The sequence below is a fragment of the Alligator mississippiensis genome, chromosome 10, assembly GCF_030867095.1.
Source record: "Alligator mississippiensis isolate rAllMis1 chromosome 10, rAllMis1, whole genome shotgun sequence".
Taxonomy (NCBI): Eukaryota; Metazoa; Chordata; order Crocodylia; family Alligatoridae; genus Alligator; species Alligator mississippiensis.
In genome coordinates this window covers 3555342-3575147 of record NC_081833.1, presented here as the reverse complement: position 1 = coordinate 3575147, position 19806 = coordinate 3555342, and the positions used below count along the sequence as shown (strand labels likewise).

Below are 19806 nucleotides of genomic sequence, written 5' to 3'. Positions count from 1 at the left end.
AGATCCCACGCCCTTAGCCCAGCTCTCTGAACCCAGCCCGGGGATTTCCAAGGGCTGCTGAGCACAAAGGAGGAGGCCGGGTGCAGAGAAGGCACCGCTGGCACGGGCGGCGTAACGAGGATGCATCAGCCCCTGGCCTTCCTGGGGCAGTCCAGCCCCCAACGTGGCCGGAGCGAGAGCGAGGTCACAAAGCGCCCCGTTCCCTGCGTGCACGCAACCCCAGCCCTGCGGTGGCGGGAAATGACGGCCCTTCTCCTGCCTGGGCTCTGACTCATCCCCAAACCAAAAGGGTTTGGAGAGACGCACAGTGCAAGCAGGGATGGGACCCGAGCCAAGGCGACACACCGCAGGGGCCGCTGCGCAGTGGCTGGGCACGCACCAGCCAGGGCTGAGACGCTTGCAGCAGCTCCCTGGCCCGGCCTGAGGTGCCCCCCCCCCGCCCCGCCTGGGCCGACATCAAGCTTTCCAGAGACCAGCCTGGCCGAATCCTGCTCCCAGCGCACCGACGGAGCTGTTCTAGCCAGGCTCTGGAGGCTGAATCATACGGCCAGCCCATCATATGTCTGGACCTGCTTAAGAAGTAAATTGGCATCAATTCAAAGCAGAAGGCAGGGTAGATTTGCGCCTTATAGACCAAGTGAAGTCTGTATATATGTCACACAGACGCACACAAGCTCCCAAGAGACATCTCGGGAGATGCCAACAAGGGGAGGCAGGAGCAGACTTCCTCAGTATTTCTAAGGAACAAGGCAGGCAGGAAACCCCCTCTCGAGCCAGGAGGGAGACCGGCATTTTACACGGGCTTCAAAACGCAGAGAGCAGCAAGAAAAGGCTCTCTCCTTCACAGGGCTTCGTGCCGAGGCCAAGCAGGACACACACTGCGAGTCCCCAGGAGCCGGTACTGACCTGGCAGGGATTCCCTCGGCTCCGAGCTGGGCTGGAACGAAGCCCAGAGCGGGGCAACCCTTTCCACCTGCTGCGGGGTTTTGCGATGAAACCCTCCCCGGCCTGGCTGCGTGAGCTACTCCAAACAGGGCAGCTTGAGCCTCCCTCAGCTTGGGCAGCGGGACCGGAGCGCTAAACCCCGGGCAACAACTTTGCAGGCAATTAAACAGAATGATAACGACCTCCCTTCCCCTGCTGGGTGCGGTTGCTCCTGCTGGGACCGTAGAGGTGACAGGACCGAACAGGTCTGGGACAGCTTGGAGAGGAGCAGGGGCTTCAGGTGGTGCCCGGGGGTTGTGATGACCCTGTCTGCGAGCACGTCTCCGGCCGAGAGCCGCTTCCAAAGCCAGGCTGGTGCTCAGCACCACTGCTGCTCCTTCCTGCGGGTCTGAAACACAGCAGCATCTTTCCCTTTCTGGGGCTTGGGGAGCTGCACAAGGCGGCGCGGACGGAGCTGCGACCAGCCTGGCTGTGCTTGAAGATGTGCAAAAAAGCACGTGGTCCGGCTCAACCCAGACCTCACAAATGAAACGGCTGCAGCCAGCCGAAGGCCTGCGAAGCCCGGTGACCCCCGATTCTTGCCTTGGCAGACATGGCGCTACGTTCAAGGGAAATCCTGGCTGTGGGGAACGGGCGGGAAAAGGGAAAAGCAGGCTGAACCCAAGCCCAAAAGATGCTGCTGCAAACACCCCGGGGACTCAACCCAGAGCTGCCCTCATCATGTAACAGGGCCCAGCTTCCAGCACTGGCTCTTCCCCTATAGCAATCACTGAGCCAGGAGTGCGTAGGACCAGCCCGGCGAGAGCCCAGGAGACCCTCTGGCAGGATCCTGCTGGCCCAACCTGCTCTTGGCCCTTCTACTGAGACAGCTGCTCTGTAGCACGGGGCTGCGTTTTCCCGAGTTAGGAACTGGGGTCTTGTTCGTGGCAGCATGACAAGGGCCTGGTGAAGCTGCCTGGGGAAACGAGCCCCCACACAGCCACAGCCATCGCACTTCCAGCCCGCGGCGGCCAGAGTAAAGCCTCCGGCCCCCTCGGTCCCTGCCCAACACAGGCTGCGCGCACTGAAGGGTGCCTCTATGCTCCCCCAGACCTTGGCTCCAGCCTTTGAATCCCTCCTTTCAGTCAGCCGCGGCAGGCAAGCACAAAGGGAAGGAAGAGAGCAGAGGATGCGGCAGCTGATAAATCAATGAGTGTTGTGTTGCCGGACGAGATACAGGCGAGGACCCAACCCCCACAGATCCTGCTCCTGCGGCAGAGAACCAAAAACCCTGACATCAGCCAGGGCATCGCAGACGCTGGGCACGCACTGACATGGCAGCAGCTGATAGGAGATGCCAGCTTCTCCCCGGTCCCCCGAGGCCCTGGCTGTTGGCCCCTCTGCCCCTATCAGGCAGGAGAGAGGAGTGGCTGCCCTGAGCATGACTGTTGCAAACCACAGCTGCTCTGTCTCCTGATCTCCAGTGGGGAGTCCTACCCCCCCAGCCCTGGTCCCCATCTTTTCTCCTTCTGATGCAAGCTGCATGGCGTTGCTGCCAGCTGTTAAACAGCTGCCATTCTCTGCACCAGAGGCAGCTGCCTTCCAACAGCAGGTCAGAGGGCAAGGTGCTTTGGGGTCTTTCTGGATGGATCAGAAGGGCTGGAGCATCTGGGGCTGGGCCTGGTGTTCACTGCGCTTGTACACATCCCAGCACACGGCTTGGGGCTTTTGGACTATCCAATGCATCCAACTTGGGCAAGCACAGCTGTGCCATGCTCGGCTAGCCCTGCTGGAAGGGGACTTTCACTGAACGACACCCACCCCATATGGCCAGCCCACCAGGAAGCCACAGGGTGCTGCCCTGCAACACGCAGGAGATCTAGGAGAAACCTGGCCTCTCTCCAGACTCGCTCACAGTACCCGAAGCAAACCTGGCAGCTGCTAGTACCACTGCTGCTGCCCCCAGCTCAGAGGGCAATGGACAGTGGTGGGTGCTCGCAGGGAAGGCGAGGAGCTTCGATGCCTGCTAGGGCTTTGCTGGTCCTCCAGCTTGCTCTGTCTCCCTCTCCACTCCTGTAGAGCACTGCCCAGTGCCTGCTGTCTCCCTGCATGCAGCAACGCAGCTGGACACGGGGAAGCAGGGCTGAGAGCTCCCGCCAACCCCTACTCATGACAGCTTACGTGAAGATGATGGGCTGCTTGCTCCTGAGCCCCTCCAAGAAAGCAAGACTTTCCCCTATTAATGTCCCGCGCACACACCAGACAGACAGGCTGCTGCTCTGCATGGATCGGACTCAGTCCTGCTCGAGCGTAAGACATTGGCCTCGCACTGCCACCAACTGAGAAAGCCGCTGTTGGCTCGGGTGGTCGGAGCCTGTGGTTCTGCAGCAGGAGGCTCTGCCCCTCTCAGCGCAGGGTTGTATCCTGACAATTGAGCTCCCATGCTCAATAGTGACTGATGCCCCTTTCCTCCAAGAACATGTCCAATCACTTGGTGATTTGAACTTTCTCCCACTCAAATTAGAGCCAGGCTCTTCCCAGAGGTTGACTTGGCTCCAAACCTCGTGTGAGCGATGCTGGCTCTTGGGGCTGGAGCAAGAGTCTGGCCGTGCCTGGTGCGTTTCCTAAAGGCCCTGCTCCTGGAGGCAAGTGATTAATGAAAGCAAGAGAGCCTCAGGAAGAGAGGAGGAGGAGTCTGAAGCCTTGGGAATATGAGCCAAGTGCAGCCAAAAGGTGGAGGAAGCAGGAGAGAGAAATGACCCTGCAGTTATAATGCATCCCGATGCTTTGGCCTTTGTTCACGTGGGAAGTTGGCCCACTGCTGTCACCCCTGCTCCATCTACCTAAGCCGGGTGGCAGAGTGTGGGGACTCCAGGCTTCACGGGTTTCCAAGGGCGGCTGCTGTGGCATTTGCAGGGCAGGCACGTAGAGCGGCCCTTGGATGCTGCAGGCTCCTGCCACTGCCTTGGCACCAGCCCTCGGCCAAAGCCTCCCTTGTGGGAAGGCAGATCTCCAGGAAACGCTCTCCGGGGAGCTGGAGCCCTTTCCTTCTGACCCCCACGACGGCCCCTCACAGTCTGTAGTGCACGCACCTTCCAGCACGAGGTGTGCAAGGAGGAGGCAGAGAGAGGCTGAGGGCAAGGAACGTGCCTGTGCTCAGGCAGGGAAGTGAGGCGGGCCAGCGCCCTCACTGCTAGGCCGTGCTTCCCCTGAAGAAAGCCAGGCTCGGTGCACCGAGCGCAAATGCCGACTGCCCCATGCCTGGCTGGCAGAGCCCCCGCAGCCCGTGGGGCTAGCAATGCCCGGCTGCGCTCGGGGCTGGACAACATCCCAGGCCCTCAACCCCCGCCCCACAGCTGCCGGCCGGCTGCTTCCCTCCCAGCTGAGCATCCCAGGCCGGGGCTGAGCCAAGGCAGCTTCCTGTGGGCTCTCTCTGCTGCCGCCTCCCACGGAGCGAGGGGGGGGAGGTCTCCTCTGAAAGATCCTCTTCCCTTCTGCACAGCAGGACTCTTGTTTCTGGGAGGAGGAGGAGGAGGAATTTTGCATGAAGGGTCGGGAGCAGCTGCCAAGTTAACCGTTTTCAGCCGGACCCATCCCTGTCTGACGCCCGGCTGTCACAAGGCCGAACCATGCCAGAGCACCCTGCCTGGCTCTCCTTCGACCAGGAGCACCTGTGCCCCTTTAAGGCAGCCCGGCACGGAGATGCAGTCCCTGCCTCAGCGCTGCTGGCCTCCCACGCTCGCTCCCGCGTGGGCTCCTTTCTCGGCAGTGCCTGGGCGGAGGCATGAGAGGAACGCGGGTGCTGGGCCCAGACAGGCGCGGGGGGAGCCACCGCGACACCCTCCTCGACAGCAGAGCTGGCCCAGCCTGCGCCGTGTGAGCCTAGGGGTGCAGGCGTGGCGGGAGCACCTGGCGCCTGAGGGTGCACGCCAGTCTGCACCCACACGGGCTGCTCTGGCGCAGGGAGAAGCACAGGGAAGGATGGGCACGGCTCCAGCTCATCCCAGACAGACCACGGCTCAGCCCCAAGCCAGGCCCTTTCACATGCTCCCCAGCCAAGCGGCACAGGGAAACTGGAGCGGCTCTGAGGGGTCTGGGGAGGGGGGACAGGGCCAAATGCATCCTCTTGTTCGCCAACGAGCCGCCCGGCCCCTTTCTGCCGTGCAGCTCGAGTAGGATTCGCTGGGCTGGAGTCCCGCGTAGGGAGACGGCTCCGGTGCTTCCAGGAACACTGGGCTTCCGGCGCTTGCAAACGGCTCTTCAGGGCCCAATCTGGTTTGAATTACAGCCCGGAGCTGCACCGGGGAGAAAGGGAGGCCTGGCCGAGAGGGGGAGGGAGGCAGGAAGCTGCTCGGTGCCTGCAGGGCGACCCGTGCTTCCAGACCGGGGAAAGGCCGAGCGGGTGCCCGGGGCCCGTCCGGGCAGAGGCTGCAGAGGCAGGTGCAAGGAGCCGCGACCCCTGCTTGCACGCAGCCGCCCCTGGCCCAGCTCGTGGCACCAGGGCAGGCTCCGGCTAGGAGGGAGACGGGCAGGACAGGCACGACTCCTGACCCGGGCTAGCACCAGGCAGGGTCCCCTGGTTCAGGGCTGGCTGGTTATTTAATGTGCTAAGGAGCTGTGCCGTGACCTCGCAGGGCCCTTCTCGGTCCTTGACCCAGGCTCTGGCAGCGGAGAGAGTTTCGCTCTGACGAGCCAGGACAAAACTGCTGAGCAAACACTTCCATCCTGCTAAGAACTGGCTGCCGGCAGCTTTCGGTTCCTCTCTCACCGAGCAGGCGGGAGGCTGGGCTCGGGCACTGCCAGATAACGAGCCGCTAGCTGATGAATGCTCCCGGTGTGGACCGAGGCGTGCGGGACGGGTCACGGCGGGGCATGACCGCTCCTGCCCCTGGCCGTGTGGCGGGCACCTGGGAGCCACCGCCACGCTCTGGCTCTGGGGCCCAGTGGCCATAAGGCGGAGGCGGCTGGTGTGGGTTGAGCCAGCAGCCCAGGAAGAAGCTGCCAGGGGGAAAGGAGAGCCCGGTGGCTAGACCACTAACCAGGGCTGGGCAGACGAGGCATCGGTTCCCCACGGGACAAGTCACTCAGCCCCCCCCCCCCCCCCTTCAGCTCCTGCCAGTGCAAGGGGAGCCCTGCCATCATCCCGCCGGTCCTCCCCTTAGATACCACAGCAGGGGACGGAGCCGCGAGGAGGGGCGGCTGGCAGTGCCACGAGACGGGGCAGAGGCTGGTGTACTCGGGCCCGGGCGAGGCGGCTCGGCCTCTCTGTCTTGCGAGCTGCCAACCCAACCTTCAGCCTTGCAAAGCCTTTGGAGAGCTGGACTGCTGGCACGACTCGGCCCCCGGCGGCGCGAGCCACCCTGCCCTGGCCCCGACCCGCTGCCCTCCCACCCCGAAGCACAGTGCATCACACGACAGTCGAGCGCCAGCATCCTTGCCCTTGCCCCGGCTGGAGGAGCGCTTGGTAGCTAGAGACCACCCGAGGCAGGCGGGTTTCATGCCCCCAGGGGTGGGGAGCACTGGGAGCCGTGTCCCTTGCCATTAAAAGGAGCCGGAAAGCTTGTGACCAGGGGCAGCTCTCCCTGGGCAGAGGAGCGGTGACCCAGCAAGCTCCTGCCCGCTTGGACTGAGCGGACACCGGGGAAGGGAGGAGCAAATCGAGGCAGGTTGACCAAGTTGTGACATTCTCCCCTTGGAGCCGAGCAGACAAGCGCCGCCGAGGCTGAGCTGCCACCAGCAACACTAGAAATCCTGGCTGGTGCCTTCTCTCCCCCCTCCTCCCCCTCGGGTACTCGGTGTACTCTGAGGCCGGAAGCGCGACATGAAAGCAGCAGCCCTTATCGCCCCGCTCCGCCGAAAGAAAGTTCTTAGAAGTTCCATGCGGAACAGAGCGTGCCGCGAGCCTGCGCGGCCCCAGCGCCTCCACAAATCAGAGTCGGCAAAGGAACATGTGAACCAGCCACGCCGGGCGCTGGGGACTTCCTGAGCCTGCCCCGGCCCGGCTGCGGCGCCCAGGCTCCCCCCAGCCCCCGCGGGGTACGGCTGGGCACTACCCCACGGCTAGTTGGAGGTCCCCGGGGGGCGGGACGGGGTCCAGGACGTCCTTGCATGGTGGAGAGGACCAGCAGGTGCTGATGACCAGCGCCGCGTCCTCCAGGACCCGAGTGCCTTCTGCAAAGCACCGGACTTCGAAGGGGACGGTACGGCCCTCGGCGCTTTGCAGGATCAGGCCCTTCCTCCGGGAAGCGAGAGGGGCTTCCCTTGCCTGGCCTTCAGGGGGTCGCTCCCCACCCCGCCCTGCCCCGCCAGCCTGCGAGGAGGGTCACAATGAGGCAGGGAGGCAGGCCGCCCGACCCGGGGGCCACGAGGCACCTGGTTTTGGGACAGACGGGTTGCTGCCAGAAGCAGTCCCAGTTCCTCCTTCGGGCAGCTGGGGAGGGGGCACAGGAAGGAGAAAGACACCCGTGCGCGCAGGGGAAGGAAGCGATGCGGCGCCACGATAGGGAGCTCGAGGCAAGCTCCAGCTTCGCAGAAGGGCTTCTGCATGCCCCGCCTGGCCCGCGTGGCATCTGGCGCATCCGATGGTGCGATACCCGGCCCGGGGCAGGGGGTGCGTACCTAGAAAGGGAGTTCTCGGTAGCGAAAACTGCACACTCAACACCACGCATCCCGTGGCTGCGCCGGGGACCGCGCGCTCGTGCCTTGCGGCAGCCTGGCAGCGCGACTCAGCCCACGGCAAGGGGCTCGCGGGGGCTGCGCCACAGCCTTCGAGGGATGTGCTGGGCGCTGCCAGGGCACAAGCTGCTGAAGGAGACGTTTCCAGCTGATGCTCCTTAAAAAGCCCGTGCACGAGGCTAGGTGCCCCCGCCCCGCCATTTGCCACGTGGGCGCTGTCTGCTCACCCAGCGCACCCGCTGCATAGCCGGGACCCAGCACGGGCGCATCCTTGGCCCCGCGGGCACAGAGAGACGCAGAGCCTGCAAAGTTCGGCTTGACTCTGCTGCGATCAGGGAGTCGAAGGAGTGGGGACCCCAGCCTGAGCGCTGCTGTCCTCCGTGCCTGCTCCCGCAGCCCAGGGAGACAGCCAGGCCAGGCGGGAGAGCAAGGAAAGTGCTGGGGTGCCACGGGGCATTTTAGCACCAGTGTTACGTGCCCCCCCAGCCCAATTCTGCTCTCTCTCCGACAGACGGAGTCTGCCCCTCTCACGCTGGCGAGCGCACCTCTCTGCTTCCTCGTGCTCCCCATCTGGCAGGGCCCGGCAGCGCTTCCCTGGTTTAGCCCCAGATGGCAAGCACCCCTTGTTCTGCGTGGGCACCTGGGAGACCCGGGCAGTACCAGGGGCTACTAAGTGCAACGGCAATGTGAACAAACAACATCATAATGCCAACATCAGCAGCACCGAGCAAGGCGAGGATGGGCCCCGAGCATCCACGAGAGCAGCGAGGTGAGGGCAGGGAGAAGGAAGAAGCATCGACTCTTAGAAGCTGTTTAAAATTAGTGCTTCTAGAGCAGTTTCCTCCCACTTGTGGTTTGCAAAAATACGATCACCTTATTTCAGACCTTTGCCTTTGTGGCCAGTTTTATAAACTCTGTTTATAAAAATAAAAATCTGTCGGGGCTTTTAAGAGTTGTTCACTGAACCATGCGGGCGACTTGATGTCCCCACCAAGGGACCTCCACGCAGAGCTCACACACGTGTACACTGCGCGCTGGGCACGGGCGAAGGCAGCCGTGGGCATCTCTCCTCCGGGACGCAGCTCTCCAGCACCGCGGAGCAGGGCCGGGGCCGCGGCAGCCTACCTGCCTTCTGCGCAGACCGCGAGCCGCTCCGGAGGCAGCGCCTTGCGCGGTGGAGACCCGGGGCAGGGAGCTGGCGCTCGGGTCCTCTTCCCAGCTCGGTCACTTTAGCCGAGGCCACGGCTCTGCCCCGATGCACTGGATAGGATCCTTCCTCGCCTCTGCAAAAAGCATTTGGGGCCCTACAAACTTCAGTGCTAAGATTATCATAGAGTGCAGAGATGGGAACAACCGAAGTGCATAAAGGCACCATAAACACCTGCTAGTTTTGAGAGAGAGTCAGGCTCTTTACACACGGCGGGGAGGTGGTTTGGCCCATCGCAGATTGCTGTAGCACGGCTACGGGCCACGAGGGTATTTGTGCAGAGGGGAAATCGTTCTGCAGCTGCTGAAATGACCCATTCAACCCTCCCCTCCCCACCGCTACCCAGGGAAAGCTTCAGGAAGCCTCGCAGCGAGCCGTCCTCGGCCCAGGCCCCGCAACCAACCCGTGCCACGCCACTGCACGCGTGGGCATGCAACACCGCTTTGCCAGAGGCGTCTAAATTTTGCTCAGAAGCCCCCGGCTCCCGCGGGCGCTCACACCATCACCGCTCCGTCCAACGCAGACGGCGCTTGCTCGTGGGCCTGTTCAACCCGCCAACCCCTCCAGGCCGAGGGCACCGGAGCTGCCGCGTGCGTCCAGCCGGTTGGCGAAACATTTTTATACCGCTCGGAAGGGGGAAAATTTAAACCTAAATGAATCAAGAGGATGCCGGAGGCTGAGACAGGTCTGAAATCGTTATGGAGGAATGGTCCGAACGAAGCAAAAACGAGAGCTCCCAAAACCGATGCGTCTCGGCTCCGTGCGCGGCTGGGTTGGGCGCTGCAGAGAGGAGGCAGGGAAACGCTCAGCGCGCGCGTGAAACCCCAGCTTTACCAATCACGAGCCCGTCGTGACATTACAACGCACGGTCCTCTCCCCGTCCTCTGAGCGCGACTGCCGCGATGAGAAACCTTTGCCGGGACTGACCGGCCGCAGCCGTGCGGGCTCTGCCGTCCTCTCTGCCCTCAGTTCCTCTCGCCTGTTTGGCAATTTCCCCCGCTCTCCTGCTTTGTTTTGCAAGAGTTGCAAATACCTGCCCAGGAGCCTGGCGTCTTGGCAGCTCGGCTGCCTTGACGTGCCCCAGCCTGAGCCGGCCCTTGCGGCAAAATTTCTTAGAAAACCGCCTCTGCGCGAGGTTGCGCTCGAATTAAGAATAGATCTGGGTTTCGCCCCACGCCCAGCAGCAGCGGGAAATCACAGAGTCGGAGACGATATTCCCACCTAAGCTGCATGTGCAATGCGGGGAGAGGGGTGCGGGAACCGGTGCGCCCCGCAGGTGTGGGAGCCGCTCGGCTCGGCTCTGCCATCTCACCCGGCGCCGGGGAAGGGGCTGCGCCGCGCCTGGGCCGGGCACATCCGAAGGAGGGGGGCTGGCAAGGAGGGAGAAGCGGAGCGTTTTTGCCCGCACCTACCAAATATAGAAAGAGAGAGAGATGAGAGCTCAGACCAAGTGGCAGCTCTGTGGTCGGGCTGGAAACGCGCTCAAGGTCGAGCCAAGGTCACAGCTGTACTCCCTGCTTTTGAAGGCTGAGCTGCTTCAGCGAGAGCAGAGAGAATCTGCTGAATTTCCGGCTTGAAAGTCTTCAGTAACAAATACCACCGCAGCCCCTTGGCTGTTTACTTTCCATCCTGCTGGTGTTTACTGCGGACGGGGCGCGTGGAAAGCGTCCATCCGCCTCGAAGAGCAGCGGGAGGAAGCTCTCCCGCCGCGCCGAGAGCCACCGAGAGGTCCCCCCTCCCGCCGCCCGAAGCGACAAGCGCGTGCACCCAACGGGCCCTCGCCGAGACGCGACGCAACGCGACGCACGCCTGGGGGGGAACCCAGAACCGCACCCCCCTGTTCTTGAACGCGAAACGCAGTGCACGTGGTTTCATCAAAACCATTCGGGGCAAACCAGCGTTTGCGGCAGACACCGAGCCTAGCTTCGCCCCGTCGGACACGGTGCCCACGAGGCTCGGAGCGTGCTCGGTGCAACAGCGCTTTCCCCCACACGTGTCCCGCTCTCGGGATGCCTCGGGCAAGCCCTGCGCCCGACACGGAGTCGCTGGCACGACATTGCCTGTTTGCGGATAGGGGCAAGGCTAGAAACGCGTGGAGGACGTCGGGGAGTACGGCGATCCCCTGCCTGGGCAGGCTGCGTCTGTGCAGGCGTTGCAGCCGAACAAGAGCCGAGGGGCGCACGCGGAGTAGGGTGCACGGACGCATCCCCCGGGGCCTTACATGACCACCCTCACTGCAGCGTCTGCCTGCGATCATCAGAAAGAGCCAGGCCCTGTGCCTGCTTCTCTAAACAGCGTCTTTCTCGTTCAAAATCTCCTGCAGATGCGTCCTAGTATAGAGGATCCCATACAGCATAGGGATCCCCCGATCCCCCGCCCAGAGATGCTGGCAGCTGTTTGTCTGTCCGGCCCCAAAGCTTAGGATGAAAGCCTTGCTGGGGGCTGTCTGATCGTCTCACCTGCAAAGTCCGTGGCAAACCTGTGATTTCCCTGGGAGCGGGACAGGCTAGCGGGGGCCTTGCACGTGTGTGCGGAGAGGGCACGTGCTGCCGTGACCGACCGGCCAGGAGCACGGGACCGTGCCCAGCCCCCGGGTGGGGGGCACCCGCCACATCATGGAAAGGCTGAGCGAGGTGCAGCGGACGGGGCCGTTTTGTGGGGTGGTGGCAGCAAGGCCGTGCTCCGCCAGGACGGGCTGGGGATTTCCCCGCTTCGTGCTCTTTCAGTTCCAGCCTTAGTCATGCTGCCGAGGCAGAGGCAGCGCAACGGATACGAGCCAGATTTGCAGCTGCTTGTAAATCTGAGAGCAGCAGAGGCCTCCAGGCCATTATGCAACAGGAAAGACCCCCCGCATCCTTCAGGTGCCAAGATGCTGCTGGCCATCATGGCCCGAGAGGCGCCGGGCAGATGGGGGGGGCCGGGGCTCCCCAAGCAGAGCTTGACGGTGGACACCGCACAGCGTCGAGAGACGATCCTGCTCGTCCAGAGCCAAGCCCTGCACGCCACGCTCGGGGGTCTCTGGGGCTCCCCATCTCCTTTGACCTTGAATGGGATCTGTGCTCCCACATCACTTGGGTGCTACAAGACCCCCTGTGCCAGCAACTCCCCCTCTGCCCTCGCAGCCCAGGCCGATGGCGGCAGGTCCGTGTGACCAGGGCTGGCGATCTCCCTCCTGGAGGCACTGGAGGAAAGGAATAAGCGGCGCCCTCTCTTCCCTTGCTAGTGTCTCATGAGACATGGCTGGGAGAGGCCCCCCGAGCGGGCACGCCGGGATGCCCCGACGGGGAGGAAGGCCTGGATGGAGCGAGAGGGGAATCGGCTGGGCAGCGTCTGGCTGCTCTGTCGATGGGAGATGCCTGTGCCGGTCTGGACAGGCTCTACACCTGTCCCTCAGCCAGGAGGATATGGCCACAGGCTGCCGCAGGCAGGGAGCCCACCTGGCACTACCCTGCCACCCAACCCCACTCCTCTGCATGGGCTTTGGCAGGAGCCCAGGAGGCTTTTGGGGGGCAAGGAGTTTGGCTAGACACCCCAGGGCCTGTCACCCGCAGTGTGAGGACAGCCCCAAATCCCCCTCTGAGCCCCCGAAATGCACACGCCCCACTTCCAAAGGCCCGGCAGCCAGCCCCTTTCCCTCTCTTCCCCACCCCTTCTCTCCAGCTCCTTCCCTTGGCTTCCTTCCCCATGGCCGTCTGCTTTTGCTCCTGTTAACCATCCCCAGCTGTCCCAGGGCTAGCCGGCCAGGCCAGGGAGGATCAGGCTGGGGTCTGCGGTGACCAGCAGGGAGCCTGGCTTCCCATTCACTGGCAGCTCGGAAGGAAGATTTCCTATTCCCCTCTCCACCCCATTTGTGACCTTCCCTCCTTCTGGCCTCCCCGCTCCTCCTGTCCCTGGGGTTTCTCCCTCAGGCCTTTCCCTCGTTCCAGTCACCAGGCCAATCCCAGGCCCTGGACGGAAAGTCCCAGTGGGTTTGACTGGGCAGGCCAAGCCCTCCTGGCTGCATTCACAGCATCCCCCGCATGCTACAGGCACAGACAGAGCCTCGGTGCATGGAGAAAGCCGCGGCAGCCAAGGGAACGATCAACAGCTCTGCAGCCAGACAGGGCAGAGAGCAGGAGCGTGCTGCGTCTTGCTGGCATTACTGAGAGGGAGGGAAGCCTGTCTCATAGACACCTGCTTGACTCGCTCCGTTCGTGGCTGCAACCTGGGACTAAATGACAGGCAAGAGGAACATGGCAGCACCCACCCATTCAGGACTGCTCAACCGGCCCTGTCTGCAGCACAGGGCTGGGCCAGCAAGGACGCGAGGGACATGAGGGCCCTCCTTGCTGCGCTTGGCCTGTTGTACAAGCCTGGCCTCTGCAGCACTGAAATCCACCCAGTTTCTTCCACGGGCTCAACGCAGAAACTGCCCGGTGCATGTTGCATTATACGTAGGCTGGCGCGGTCCCTTCCGGCTGTGCAGTCCTCCCCTATAGGACGGGCCAGTAATTTCCTTAAGCCAAGCCGTGTTCTGCGGCACTGTCTCTCATCCAATCTGCTCTAAGCACCCCAATTGCCACTGCCCATGGGAAGAGCTGCACCCTGCCGCAGGCCTAGCACAGTATACCTGGGAGGAAGAGGCAATCCTCCTGAACTCCCGCCTGCCCCCCAAGCTGCTTTGCAGCACGGGAGGCCAGGCCGTGCACTGAGGAAGCTGCGAGGAAGCAATGGCTTTGGCGTGTAAAGGCTCAAATGATATTTTTGGCTCTTGGAAAAGCTTCTGTCTACTCAGGAGCTGGCTGCCATGCGCTGGCACAGACGCCTCGCTGGCTCGGTGGAGACTGGCCTTCTTCCCCATGTGCTGTGCCGCAAACCTGTTACATCAATCCCAGCTAATTCTTCGAACCCTGCCCTTATGCAATGCCCCATGACCTATACGTGGTTCGCATCACTCGGCGAGCTGCTGGTCTCCAGCAGGGAAGGCGAGGCAGGATTCCCGGGTCCTCTACCCAGCTGTCTCTACAGGGGACAGCAGGGAAAGTTACAGGAGGTCAGGGACAGGCGCAAGTGAAGCCTGGCAGAGCTCTCTACAGCTGTCTGTCCTCTAAGGAGGATTATGCTGCAGTGAACCAAGGTCACAAGGGAGCAGCTACAGAGAGGTTCAATGCACCTGAACCTACATGTGCCGACTTCAGGCCATGGGTTGATGCGCCTCCACTTCCCCAGGCGTCTCTGGGGAGATGTGCCTCGACTCCCAGCAGAGCCCCAGACACACCAAAAGCTCCTTTACCGGCGTATAAAACACTAGCCAGTGTCCTCCGTCGCACATGGACAGAGGGAAGAACAAGCAGGCTCCCACCAAGGCCCGGCAGAAACAAAGCAACCTCGCCGAACACCTCCGAGTGCCGGGTTCTCCCCAGCACGGCCGGGCTTTCCCGGTTACCAACACCTAGCATTGTGTGCCGCTGAAATGCTGGATGGAGAGCGAAGACCCACACAAAGGTTCATCTGTTCAGACGGAGGCCGGATGGGCAGCGAGAAATAAATATTCTAAAAATAAAACCAAAACACCCCAGACCACATCAACCAACGGAGCCTGGATTTCTTCTCGACTACACCGTGGTGCTCTGGAAGGCGACGGGCTGCTGCTGAATGTTAAAATTGTACCGATGAGAACCGTCTTCGGGGCACGGCGAGAAGCTCCTCCGCATTACTCGAATGTGACTAACCCTCTTTGTCCATTGATAAAAATGTCAATAAATAAGGCAGAGGCTGGCCTGCTCTGTAGGCAGGGTATGAATGAGTACATATTCACTACTGAAAGCCTTGAAAACCACATGCACTTTCATTTCGATCGAGGCTGAATGTCAGCCATTCAGCTGGTTAGCTTTAGACTGGAGTCTTGTGCTGTGATTCTTCTCAGTTCTTTCAAAATGAAAGAGTTCAGAGAGAAGAGTTAACCTCAAGAGCGAGCGATACAATCCCAGGGGGGCGTCGGGGCCTGCGGGCCTGGGGAAAGGCAGCAGAAACACTAGCAAGGTTGGAGGCGGGGAAGCCGGAGGTAGCTGGCACCTCCGTTCAAATACCATCCAGCTGGTTTAAACCCACTGGATTTGCAAACTCACCTGGGGGGACTCGCTTCCCCCATTGCTGGGTAAGAGGCAGCAAGACCCCGATTGTGTCTCTGTCCAGCATTGCTCCGGACATCGGCAGACACAAGATCAGATGCAACGTGTGTGGTCGCCCCAGCGCACGAGCAGCGGGAAGGACAGCGCCTCCAGCTGACCCTGCGAGGCCGGAAGGGGACGCGGACACTGCGCTCTTGCAACGCTGCACAAGAGTGCTTCGTGGATCCATCGGCAAGGCCCGCTCCAGAGCGGTGGCGGCCTCCCATTCCCCATTAGGGTGCTGGACACCCTGATGTGGGACCGTCTCCCCAGGGAAGGTGCCTCACAGGAACCACTGAGGCTCCACGCCACCTAGGCTCTCACACATGCACGTGCCGCTTGGATAGCCCATCTCCCACCACAAGAAGTATAAACAGTCACAACCCCCAGAACCTGAAGGCCTTTCCATTTCCTGTCCCATGCACGTACCACGCCAGCGCTCGCAGGGTCAGCAACCTGGCAGCCAGCCCGCTTGCAATGGCTACGCCCTTACTCCAAACACCTCGGCCCTGCGCTCGGAGGCAACTCTCCGTCAGCTGTGGGCTGCACAGAGTATATTGCCAAGCTGGGGATACGGGGGGGGGGGCTGCACAGAGTATATTGCCCAGCTGGGGATATGGGGGGGGGCCTGCACAGAGTATATTGCCCAGCTGGGGATGCAGGGGGCTGCTAATACGCCAGCCAGTTCAAGGCACTGGTACTGGGCTCCAGCATTCCTGGAAGCTGTGTGCTTCTGCGATTGCTCTCCATCTGGATAACAGGCTGCAGCCAACTGAGCACTCAAGTGGCAGAGCAAATATTTAGTTTTGCCACTGGCTGCACTGACTGTTTCTGCAGACCTTGAAGCAAATCTGGGCTTCGGCAACTGGGCTTTTGAGCGCAGGCGCCAGGGCGTGGACCTGCCGCTCGCCAACGTGCTGCAGGGAACGCCCAGGGCTGAGGTTACGGACTCGCTGAACCAATACCGTCCATTCACCCTTCTCATGGGCATGCGTCGTGCCGGTCTTTCACAGATGTCCACATGCTCACTTTCTCCCGGGACCCTGGAGATGGCTGGTACCTGGATCTCTGCGTGCCCTCCACCCCGCGTGCCGGGGGCCGTTCAGCCCCTGCTCCGAACCCAGAACGACGCACGCCGAGACCGAGGGCAGAAGAGCTATTGCAAAGCAGCGCCCCGTGCAAACCAGCACGAGCATCTGGGAACAGAGAAAAGGGCAGAAGGGAGAGACAAAACGTCCGCCCAGGCCAATGACAAGCCTCTCTCAGGCTTTCTACCAACACCCTGAACATAAAGAAAATTTATCTCCCCTCTAGAGATCCCTTCATATCTACTGCACGCCTGCTGTGTTTGAACAAGGCGTTATCGCTCTCAAAAGTCTTCGTGAAACAAGGGCATTCAGCAAAACAGCCCTGACACACCAACTTCCCTTCCCCGTTCCCATCACTTATCAGCCACTTCGCATAATATTTTTATAGCGTCCCTCTCCCTCTCTTGAAAGGAGGGGGAGGGGAAGGCGAAGAAACGAGAGGCCTTTTAACCTACGCTGCCCACATCGGCACAACTGTTCACGTTCTGGACGTCGGCAGAAGATTTTGCCAAAGGTTTCTTATTTTATTTTAAGAGCATGTTTTCCCTCGTGGGGGACCTTAATAGCTTCCTGGAATCAGCAAAGAGCGCAGGAGGCAAACGTGACATCCACGTGCAACCGCGGCAGCTTGATCCGGCCCGTGTATGTACAGCAATCCCAGCGATTTGGGTGAGGAAGAGGCCTGGACGGGCGGAGGGGAGCAGGGCTGGGTATCCAGCAGGGCTTTTCCAGCCCGGGCTGCATCGAAACGCCCTTCCCGCGGCTCTCGCGGTGCAAAGCAGGAGGCTTAGACCCGAGGTCCCCAAATGTCACGAGCCGAAGCAATCGGGGAGGCGTCGCGCCTTGTCTTGTCACATCCGTCTTTCACCCCTGGCTGTCACACGGCCGTGTCAGGAGCGACTCGGAGCCGCAGCTGAACGCGGCACGTCGCAAGGCCACGCGGAGGGCTGAGACAGGAAACGAAGAAGAATGCACCTCGCCGAAACCACAGGAGGAATTCAGGTTGACAGGATGTCATTACCCGCGCTGGAGCCCAGACAGGCTGCCAACCTGCCCTGGCACAACCGGGGCAGCATCTTGGGGGCCGGGAGAAGCACCAGGGGATGCACGAGAGGGGCAGGGATCTGACAAGCTCAGGTCACGACGGCCGTGCGAGAGGCAGGGCTCCTGATGCCACGTGCACCGCTGCGCCAGATGTGGCCGTGGGATGGGCCTGCCGCACTGGCGGAGAGGCAACAGGCATTCAGAGAGAAAACTGCTGAACCAACAAGACGGCCGAGGGCAGCTGGCAGCCGCAGGGCGGCCGGCAGGACACGGGAGACCCCTCCGGAAACATGGGGAGGTTTTCTCATTCCCGCGCGGGGCGCGTTTTGTGGGCGAGAGGGCCTGGGGGGAATGTTCTTGGCACGTACGAATCGAGCCCCGTTTCCCTTGCAGTGGGCCGCGGAGGGAAGTCAGGACAAAAGAAACGGCAGGGAAGGTGAAGAGATCACGGGTCAATCTGCGCGGGTCCCCCAGAGGGGCCGAGCTGGGCAGAATTGGCCCTGCTGGCCAGGCCGGGTGCCAGCGCCCCGCCAGCAAGGGCTGCCCCTGCTACAGACACTGCCCCACACCTGCCAGGGCAGGAAGCAGGGTTTAGAGAGCCCTGGCCAGCTCCTTCCAGGTCCCAGGACGACCCCCTCCCCGGGCTGCCTCAGGGGCGTCGAGCCTGCTCTGGGCACGGAAAAGCAGGACTGGGGGGGGACTCTCTTACAGGCTGGCAGGAGGCAAGGCTGAGTCTTGGCTCTCTAGGAAGGGCCCAGAACCAAGAGTAAGCCACGAGCCCCTCAATGACTTCCACAGGATTTGGAGCAGAGCCTTGAGGTGCGGAGAGTGGTGCAGCGCTCCGCTCCACCGGAGCTACTCCTCCCAAATCACTTCCCCATATATACTGCATCTAGTGAAACAGCAGGAAAACAGATGTGCTGACAAGCACGCCAGAGCCAGCCGGGAGCAGGACAACGGGAAGGGTCCAGTCGCCCACACCCGAGGCCAGCTCCTTTCCCAACACCAGTATTTTTAGCATCTCGAGATGGCCTGCCAGCTGCAGGAGCCCCCACACCCTCCCCACCCCAAATGGCCTGCCTGCTTTCCAAATCTGGGGGAGTGAAAAAAATGCTTTTTTTTTTTTTCCCAATCAAGAGCCCTTCCTTCCTTCCCAGAGGTCCCCTGGGTACACAGAAAAGGGAAGAGCTGGTTATTTTTTCACCCTGTGTTTCATTAAAAAAAAAAGGGGAAGGAACAAAAGAAAATGCTGAAGTGGGGGAGAGGCAGCTGAGGATGGCAGAGCGTGGTTCAGTGCCGAGGCCGCGGGGAAAAGCCTGCGCGCAGCTTCCCTATGGAGCCAGGCAGGCATCGTGGGGTGAGGCTCGGGCCTGGTGATCTTCCTCTTGGGACACAGAAACCCCCAAAACCATGACAGAGGCCTGGACACCCCCGCCCTCGCCGGCACAAAGCCGGGGCCCTCCAGCCCGGGACAGAGTGACCGCAAGGAAAGCGGCAAGCCCTTTTGCTTCCGCCCCCGCAGACGACAGACGCCTTTTCATCAAGGGCTGCCGGCCCGGGGCTCCCGCCTCCTCCGTGCCCAGCAAGAGCACGGCTGCGGCGGAGAGCTCCCAGAGGTGTGCACGCCACGACTCTGGGTGGTCAAGCCCATAACAGCAAAGAAACAGATGCCAGCACAGGTTAGGTCTCAGATCCCTGCATCCCCCAGCCCCCTGCGCTAGGTGCTGTACATCCACAGGGCACAAAGATGGCCCCTGATTTACAGAGCTCCATTTTAAGCCAGCTTCAGAGCCGACTCTGGGAGGCGGAGGGAGGGCAACCTCCGTGCAGGCTGGCAAGGCTGGCCCCCTGCCCGGGAGGAAGAGGAGCCGGGAGGCCTCTGTTTGTATCCCACCTGGTCTGCGCAGACACTCATAAATATTTACCTCCGAAGCAAGCGCTCTGCCTCGACACAACCACATCCTGAGCCCGAGAGGAGAAGCACGGCGAGGCTGACGTCAGCTCCCAGCCTCGCGCTGTCCATCCCGAACCAGTTGGCGCGACGGAGCGACGCTTGGCAGCCCACCCACGGGCCCCGTCCCTCCCCTGCGTACAGGCACCGGCGCTGGCGTCCTGCTCCCAGGCGACCGCACACGACACACCTCGAGGGGGGCTGAAAAGGCTGCAGGAGAGGAGCTGGCTGCGGGCTTTGACACCTGCAGGCCTCTGGGCACGGCCCAAGGCCTCCTGGACAGCGCCGCGGGCATGGGCTGGAGGGCCAACTGGACAAGTGGCCGAGCGCCCAGGTTTGCTCTCTCTACCCAACTGCTGCTGCCGCCGTCAGCTGTGGTTCTTCTGATGTGGGCTCCCGTCCTCCAGGAACTGAACCCAAGTTACGTGCGCAGCCCATCTCCGAGACGCTCACACCTTGCCGCCCCAGCAGCCGGTCAGACAAGACTCGCGCCACCCCGGCAAGAAAGCAGCCACCTTTGGGCTGCAGCCTGGCCCTACACCCGCGTGCAAAAAGCACAGAGAGAAAGGTTACCCCCCCCCACTGTCGATTGCCCCAAATACCCTGCCACCAGACAGGACCTGCTCTCTACCGCATCCAACTTGCAAAAGCCCCGTCCTTTTGAGGATAACCTCTGTATGCGGACTCCAAACCGGGAAGATTTTCTGCCCTGCTCGCGACTCGCCATCGGCGCTGGCCGTAATGGGAAAGCCTCAGAAAATGTTCCCT

At 61.9% G+C, this 19806-nt stretch overlaps 1 protein-coding gene across 6 annotated transcripts in view; it reads right to left on the bottom strand.

The window, feature by feature from the left end:
- Positions 1-19806, bottom strand: part of SH2B3 (SH2B adaptor protein 3) — a 69622-nt gene that overhangs the window by 11660 nt on the left and 38156 nt on the right. The window lies entirely within an intron of this gene.